The 7543-nt window shown below is 40.5% G+C and overlaps 1 pseudogene; it reads right to left on the bottom strand.

Moving 5' to 3' along the window:
- Nucleotides 1–6630: 6630 nt before the first annotated feature.
- LOC147626370 (germin-like protein 8-5 pseudogene) lies at nt 6631–7311 on the bottom strand (annotated as a pseudogene).
- Between the last annotated feature and the right edge of the window lie 232 nt (nt 7312–7543).

Raw genomic sequence — 7543 nt, 5'->3', positions numbered from 1 at the left:
ACCCAATTGAGTGTCAATTGAGTGCAATTGAGCCCAATTGAGCTCAATTGATATCAATTGACACCCAATTGATGTCAACTGAGCTCAATTGAGCTTAATTGATATCAATTGACACCCAATTGATGTCAACTGAGCTCAATTGAGCTTAATTGACATTAATTGTAATAAATTAACACCTAATTGAAGTCAATTGGACTTAATTAATATCAATTAACATCCAATTATTATCAATTGAGTCCAATTCGACTCAATTGATACTTAGTTTACACCCAATTTATGCAAATTGGATGTAAATTGGGCTCAATTGCATCGAATTAGGCACAATTGACATCAATTGACACCCAATTAATATCAATTGAGTGTAAATCAAGTGTAATTGAGTCCAATTGGGCTCAATTGAGTGCAATGATGTCATGGACAATTGAGTCAATTGATGTAAGTATAGTTAGATTTAATTGGTGTGTCAATTGAACTTAAGGCCAGCAAATTATACAAAACTTTTTTTGTGCCAAGAATTTTGAACTTTTGACATCATAAATGAGTCCAGAAGGCCCAAAAATGGTAAGAATGACTGTGAACATGATTTTTTAATTTTTTAATTTTTTAATTTTTTTTTATTTTTTTATTTTTTTAATTTTCCCGCCGGGAAAATGGGTTTTCCCGGCGGGCCCGCCGGGAAATGTACATTTTCCCGGCGGGATTACTGGCAGAGAAGGTTTTTGCAGGTCATAAAAAATGCCCGTGAATATACATTGTGATCACAAGAATTTTTATGTTAACAACAGGTTTTGTTAACGTGATCACGAAATTGTGAAGACGTTAATGAAATCCCTGGTTCACACTCACACTCACACTCACACTCACACACTCACACTTTCACTCTCCTCTGGCAGAGAGTCAAATATAACAATTTTGCACATTCTAGCCTCTGTAGGGACTTAAAATGAAATTTCCTAACAGTATAGCCAAGCATAATATTTGTCTCAACCGCAATCTTAACCTTGATCTCACTCTGAGTCTTGATTTGAATCTCAATCTAGATCTTAATCATCTTGATTGATTATGAAGAACACATGCTCTCTTTCTCTCTCTCTCTCTCTCTCTCTCTCTCTCTCAATATCTCTCTCTCTTTTTCATAAACCTATGAGTGTGTATAAGTTGTAAAGGTATAGTTATATTCTAAAAACATGTGTAAACATGTTTTTAGAATATAACTATGGTACAACATGTGTAAACATGGTACAACATGTGTAAACATGTTGTACCATGGCCACTAGTTTTCCATTGCTTGCCTTCTTGAAGCCTTGTAAACGACCTTTCCTATGGTGCTCCAGTACATTTTGTCGTCGAGGTCGGTGAGGCCCGATTGTAGCAGCAGGCTATAGATAAACACAAGCGATCTTACGAAATGCCTCTCCCACCCAAGCACCATCATCGTCCTTCTTGTTGTGCAGGGATATCTCCTCGATCTCGTCTTTTAGTCTTCTTGGTGCAGCAATATCTTCTTGGAAGCTAGAGTAGAAAGGTTAGGGTTACAGTAAAAAGGAAAGAGATCAAAGATGATGTGCGGCCATATCTTCTTGGAAGCTAGAGTAGAAAGGTTAGGGTTATAGTAAAAAGGAAAGAGATCAAAGATGATGTGCAAACTAGGGTTTTCTTACGAAATGCCTCTCCGACCCAAGCACCATCATCGTCCTTCTTGTTGTGTAGGGATATCTCCTCAATCTTGTCTTTTAGTCTTCTTGGTGCGGCAATATCTTCTTGGAAGCTAGAATAGAAAGGTTAGGGTTATAGTAAAAAAGAAAGAGATCAAAGATGATGTGCGGCCCTATCCTCTTGGAAGCTAGAGTAGAAAGGTTAGGGTTATAGTAAAAAAGAAAGAGATCAAAGATGATGTGCAAACTAGGGTTTTACGGAAGCCTTGAAGATGAAAGAGACGGAGCTCTAAGAAGGGAGAGAGATGAAGATGGAGGAGAAAGTTTAGGGTTTCGGGCCTTAATGGTTTCATTAGGGTTGGGCAAATGAGACAGAGATGGAAAAGGAAGGGAGGAAGAGTTTGATTTGGACGTTCAAGAGGGAAAGGGGACTTGAAAATGAAAGATGGGTTTTTGGGGGGGAAAGTGAGTTTTGGGGGAATCTTAAAAATTTCAAAATTTTAAGGACTTTTGAGCCACGAAAATGGTAGGACCATACCTACCCTAAACCCTCTACTTTTTTAAAGGGACAAGTGTAATTATTAGTACTGAAAGCCTAGTCCCCCTCCCTAAAGCCTAGTCTCCCTCGCTATATTCAAAGGAGACCAAATGTGCACAATCCTCTATTCTTATTGGTCCGTTGCTAATTACTTTCATTAGTAAAAGTCGCAAAATATGTTCAAATGTCCCCTAATAAGTGAAGCAACAGGATGAGCACTCTATTGATGAGGTTATGCCAGATTTTCTCGAGGAGTGGATAGATTCTTCTAGGAAGGGATGCATTTTTTCTTCTTGGATGCAAGATCATGGGCTTAGTGATTGGGAGAAGGAATATTGCCCTTGGTGGTTAGATTATCCCATTGGGGAGTATCCCAAAAATGAGGCATGTCATTATAAGGGTAAGATATCCACTTATATCTCCCATTCACAGTTTGTGCATTATCAACAACTTATGTTTTCTTCGTTAATGACATGTATTACTCTAAAAGAAGCTTGATCCATCCGACCACCCGCGATCCATCACTCGCATTGCACTCGCATCTCTGTAGAGACTCTTTTAACCTTTGTAGTAGAGAGCTCAATTTTAATCTTAGAAAATTATTATAACACACTTACACACACTTTCACTCTCGTCTTGCAAAGACTCAAATATAACAATTTTGCACATTCTAGCCTCTGTAGGGACTTAAAATGAAATTTCCCAAACAATATAACCAAGCACAGTATTTGTCCCAACCTCAATCTTGACCTTGATCTCACTCAGAGTCTTGATTTGAATCTCAATCTAGATCTCAATCATCTTCATTGATTATGAAGAACACATTCTCTCTCTCTCTCTCTCTCTCTCAATATCTATCTCTCTTTTTCATAAACCTATGAGTGTGTATAAGTTGTAAAGGTATAGTTATATTCTAAAAACGTGATAATCAAGTTTTTAAAACCTAGTTACACAATGGGCAATAATCTCTGTACAGACTCTTTTAACCTTTGTAGTAGAGAGCTTATCACAATTTTAATCTTAGAAAATTATTATAACACACTTTCACTCTCGTCTTATAGAGACTCAAATATAACAATTTTGCACATTCTAGCCTCTGTAGGGACTTAAAATGAAATTTCCCAAACAATATAACCAAGCACAGTATTTGTCTCAACCTCAATCTTGACCTTGATCTCACTCAGAGTCTTGATTTGAATCTCAATCTAGATCTCAATCATCTCGATTGATTATGAAGAACACATTCTTTCTCTCTCTCTCTCTCTCTCAATATCTATCTCTCTTTTTCATAAACCTGTGAGTGTGTATAAGTTGTAAAGGTATAGTTATATTCTAAAAACGTAATAAGCAAGTTGTGAGTGTGCACAATCCTCTATTCCTATTGGTCGGTTGCTAATTACTTTCATTAGTAAAAGTCCCAAAATATGTTCAAATGCCCCCTAATGAGTGAAGCTACATGATGAGCACTCTATTGAGGATATGCCAGATTTTGTGGAGGAGTGGATAGATTCTTCTAGGAAGAGATGCATTTTCCCCTCTTGGATGCAAGATCATGGGCTTAGTGATTGGGAGAAGGAATATTGCCCTTAGTGGTTGGATTATCCCATTGGGAAGTATCCCAAAAATGAGGCATGTCATTATAAGGGTAAGATATCCAATTATACCTCCCATTCATGGTTTGTGCATTATCAACAACTTATGTTTTCTTCATTAATGACATGTATTACTCTAAAAGAAGCTTGATCCATCCGACCACCCATGATCCATCACTCGCATTGCACTTGCATCTCTGTAGAGACTCTTTTAACCTCTATAGTAGAGGGCTTATCACAATTTTAATCTTAGAAAATTATTATAACACACTAACACTCACACTCACACGAGTTCACACTCACACTCACACACACTCACACTCAGACTCACACTTTCACTCTCCTCTCGCAGAGACTGAAATATAACAATTTTGCACATTCTAGCCTCTGTAGGGACTTAAAATGAAATTTCCCAGCAATATAACCAAGCACAATATTTGTCTCAACCGCAATCTTGACCTTGATCTCACTCTGAGTCTTGATTTGAATCTTAATCTAGATCTCAATCATCTCGATTGATTATGAAGAACACACGCTCTCTCTCTCTCTCTCTCTCTCTCTCTCTCTCTCTCTCTCTCTCTCTCTCAATATCTATCTCTCTTTTTCATAAACCTATGAGTGTGGATAAGTTGTAAAGGTATAGTTATATTCTAAAAACATGTGTAAACATGTTGTACCATGGCCACTAGTTTTCCATTGCTTGCCTTCTTGAAGCCTTGTAAACAACCTTTCCAATGGTGCTCCAGTATATTTTGTCTTCGAGGTCGGTGAGGCCCGATTGCAGCAGGCTATAGATAAACGTAAGCGATCTTACGAAATGCCTCTCGCACCCAAGCACCATCATCGTTCTTCTTGTTGTGCAGGGATATCTCCTCGATCTCGTCTTTTAGTCTTCTTGGTGTGGCAATATCTTCTTGGAAGCTAGAGTAGAAACGTTAGGGTTACAGTAAAAAGGAAAGAGATCAAAGATGATGTGCAGCCATATCTTCTTGGAAGCTAGAGTAGAAAGGTTAGGGTTACAGTAAAAAGGAAAGAGATCAAAGATGATGTGCAAACTGGGGTTTTCTTACGAAATGCCTCTCCCACCCAAGCACCATCATCGTCCTTCTTATTGTGCAGGGATATCTCCTCGATCTCGTCTTATAGTCTTCTTGGTGCGGCAATATCTTCTTGGAAGCTAGAGTAGAAAGGTTAGGGTTATAGTAAAAAGGAAAGAGATTAGAGATGATGTGCGGCCATATCTTCTTGGAAGCTAGAGTAGAAAGGTTAGGGTTACATAGTAAAAAGGAAAGAGATCAAAGATGATGTGCAAACTAGGGTTTTACGGGAGCATTGAAGATGAAAGAGATGGAGCTCTGAGAAGGCAGAGAGATTAAGATGGAGGAGAAAGTTTAGGGTTTCGGGCTTTAATGGTTTCATTAGGGTTGGGCAAATGAGATAGAGATGGAAAAGGAAGGGAGGAAGAGTTTGATTTGGACGTTCAAGAGGGAAAGCGGACTTGAAAATGAAATTTTTGACTACAATGAAATTTGAGATGGGTTTTTGGGGGGGAAAGTGAGTTTTGGGGGGATCTCAAAAAATTTCAAAATTTTAAGGATTTTTTGAGCCACGAAAAATGGTGGGACCATACCTACCCTAAACCCTCTACTTTTTTAAAGGGACAAGTGTAATTATTAGTACTGAAAACCTAGTCCCCCTCCCTAAAGCCTAGTCTCCCTCGCTATATTCAAAGGAGACCAAATGTGCACAATCCTCTATTCTTATTGGTCTGTTGCTAATTACTGAAAGCCTAGTCTCCCTCGCTATATTCAAAGGAGACCAAATGTGCACAATCCTCTATTCTTATTGGTCCGCTGCTAATTACTTTTATTAGTAAAAGTCACAAAATATGTTCAAATGTCCCCTAATAAGTGAAGCTACATGATGAGCACTCTATTGATGAGGATATGCTTGATTTTCTCGAGGAGTGGATAGATTCTTCTAGGAAGGGATGCATTTTTCCCTCTTGGATGCAAGATCATGGGCTTAGTGATTGGGAGAAGGAATATTGCCCTTGGTGGTTAGATTATCCCATTAGGGAGTATCCCAAAAATGAGACATGTCATTATAAGGGTAAGATATCCAGTTATATCTCCCATTCACAGTTTGTGCATTATCAACAACTTATGTTTTCTTCGTTAATGACATGTATTACTCTAAAAGAAGCTTGATCCATCCGACCACCCGCGATCCATCACTCGCATTGCACTCGCATCTCTGTAGAGACTCTTTTAACCTCTGTAGTAGAGAGGTCAATTTTAATCTTAGAAAATTATTATAACACACTTTCACTCTCGTCTTGCAAAGACTCAAATATAACAATTTTGCACATTCTAGCCTCTGTAGGGACTTAAAATGAAATTTTCCAAACAATATAACCGAGCACAGTATTTGTCTCAACCTCAATCTTGACCTTGATCTCACTCAGAGTCTTGATTTGAATCTCAATCTAGATCTCAATCATCTCCATTGATTATGAAGAACACATTCTCTCTCTCTCTCTCTCTCTCTCTCTCTCTCTCTCTCAATATCTATCTCTCTTTTTCATAAACCTATGAGTGTGTATAAGTTGTAAAGGTATAGTTATATTCTAAAAACGTGATAAGCAAGTTTTTAAAACCTAGTTACACAATGGGCAATATTCATAAAATTTTGTGAGGCCATGGCCCATGTAGTTTTTTTTGTCAATCACGTGAGATAAGAAAACAGTGTCATTATTTCAAAAGAAATATTCACGAGAGAGAACTTTGTGACGGTAGTTTATTCACGAGAGTGTGCGTGTATAAGTTGGCGGCGTCTAATCAAGCTAAGAAAGGGTTTTGGCGACGCTGGCAATGAGGCTTTCCACCTCATCCTTGCCGATGCCGAAGGCTATCTCTAGCACCTCCTCGGGGAGGGGTGGGTAGGCGTCGAAGAGAGCGGCGGCGAGTTGCGAGGTGCCCGGGTTCTGGCTATTGAGGGCGGAGATGGCGAGGGCGGATTGGTGCTCGTCGGGGTTGAGCTGGAAGTGCACAAGGCCGCGAGGGAAGACAAAGAGATCGCCGGGGGAGAGGGTCTGCTCAAAGAGGGTATTGTTGGGCGTGGCGGTGACGAAGCCCACCTTGAGCGTGCCCTCGGCCAGGAAGAGCACCTCGGTGGCGCGGGGATGAACGTGGGGCGGGTTTAATCCCTTGGGGTCGAAGTCGATGCGGGCGATGGACAGGCCCTGCGTGTTGAGAGCAAAGAAGTTGGCTGCACTGGCCAGGTTGACGGAGACGCCCAGCCCTTTGATAGGTTTGGCGGGATGCTCAAGCATCGTGAACTTGAAGTCGGCGTCCTGCACCTCATCGGCCGGCTTGCAGGCGAACCCGTTGAGGGTGATCATGCTGGTGTTATCCGCCACACAGAAGTCCTGCAGAGGGTCTTCATCCGCGGCCCTCACTTCTAATATGAGCGGAGACATGAGCATCACCGCCAGTAGAAGCAGAAAGCTGCTAGCTGCTGCCATAGCTGTGGCTTGCGGACTGTGAGCACGCTGGGATATTGGAGATGATGAGAAGCGAAAGCTGTGATATTGGAGATAGATGATCAGAAGAATAGGCTACGCCGATCCTCATGCGCCTGACGTCGTATTTATATGCTGCACGACGCCGCTGGCTGGAAAGAACGAGTCTTATCATCCGCTCTCCAAGGAACCAGTCCTATCCGCTCTAAGAAAGAGTCCATGTCCATGCCGACCC

This window comes from Cibotium barometz, chromosome 22 (genome assembly GCF_041138505.1).
Source record: "Cibotium barometz isolate CiBa-2024 chromosome 22, ASM4113850v1, whole genome shotgun sequence".
In the NCBI taxonomy this organism is placed as follows: domain Eukaryota; kingdom Viridiplantae; phylum Streptophyta; class Polypodiopsida; order Cyatheales; family Cibotiaceae; genus Cibotium; species Cibotium barometz.
Note: the sequence above shows the minus strand (reverse complement) of the source record. Positions and strands in the feature narration are given on the sequence as shown.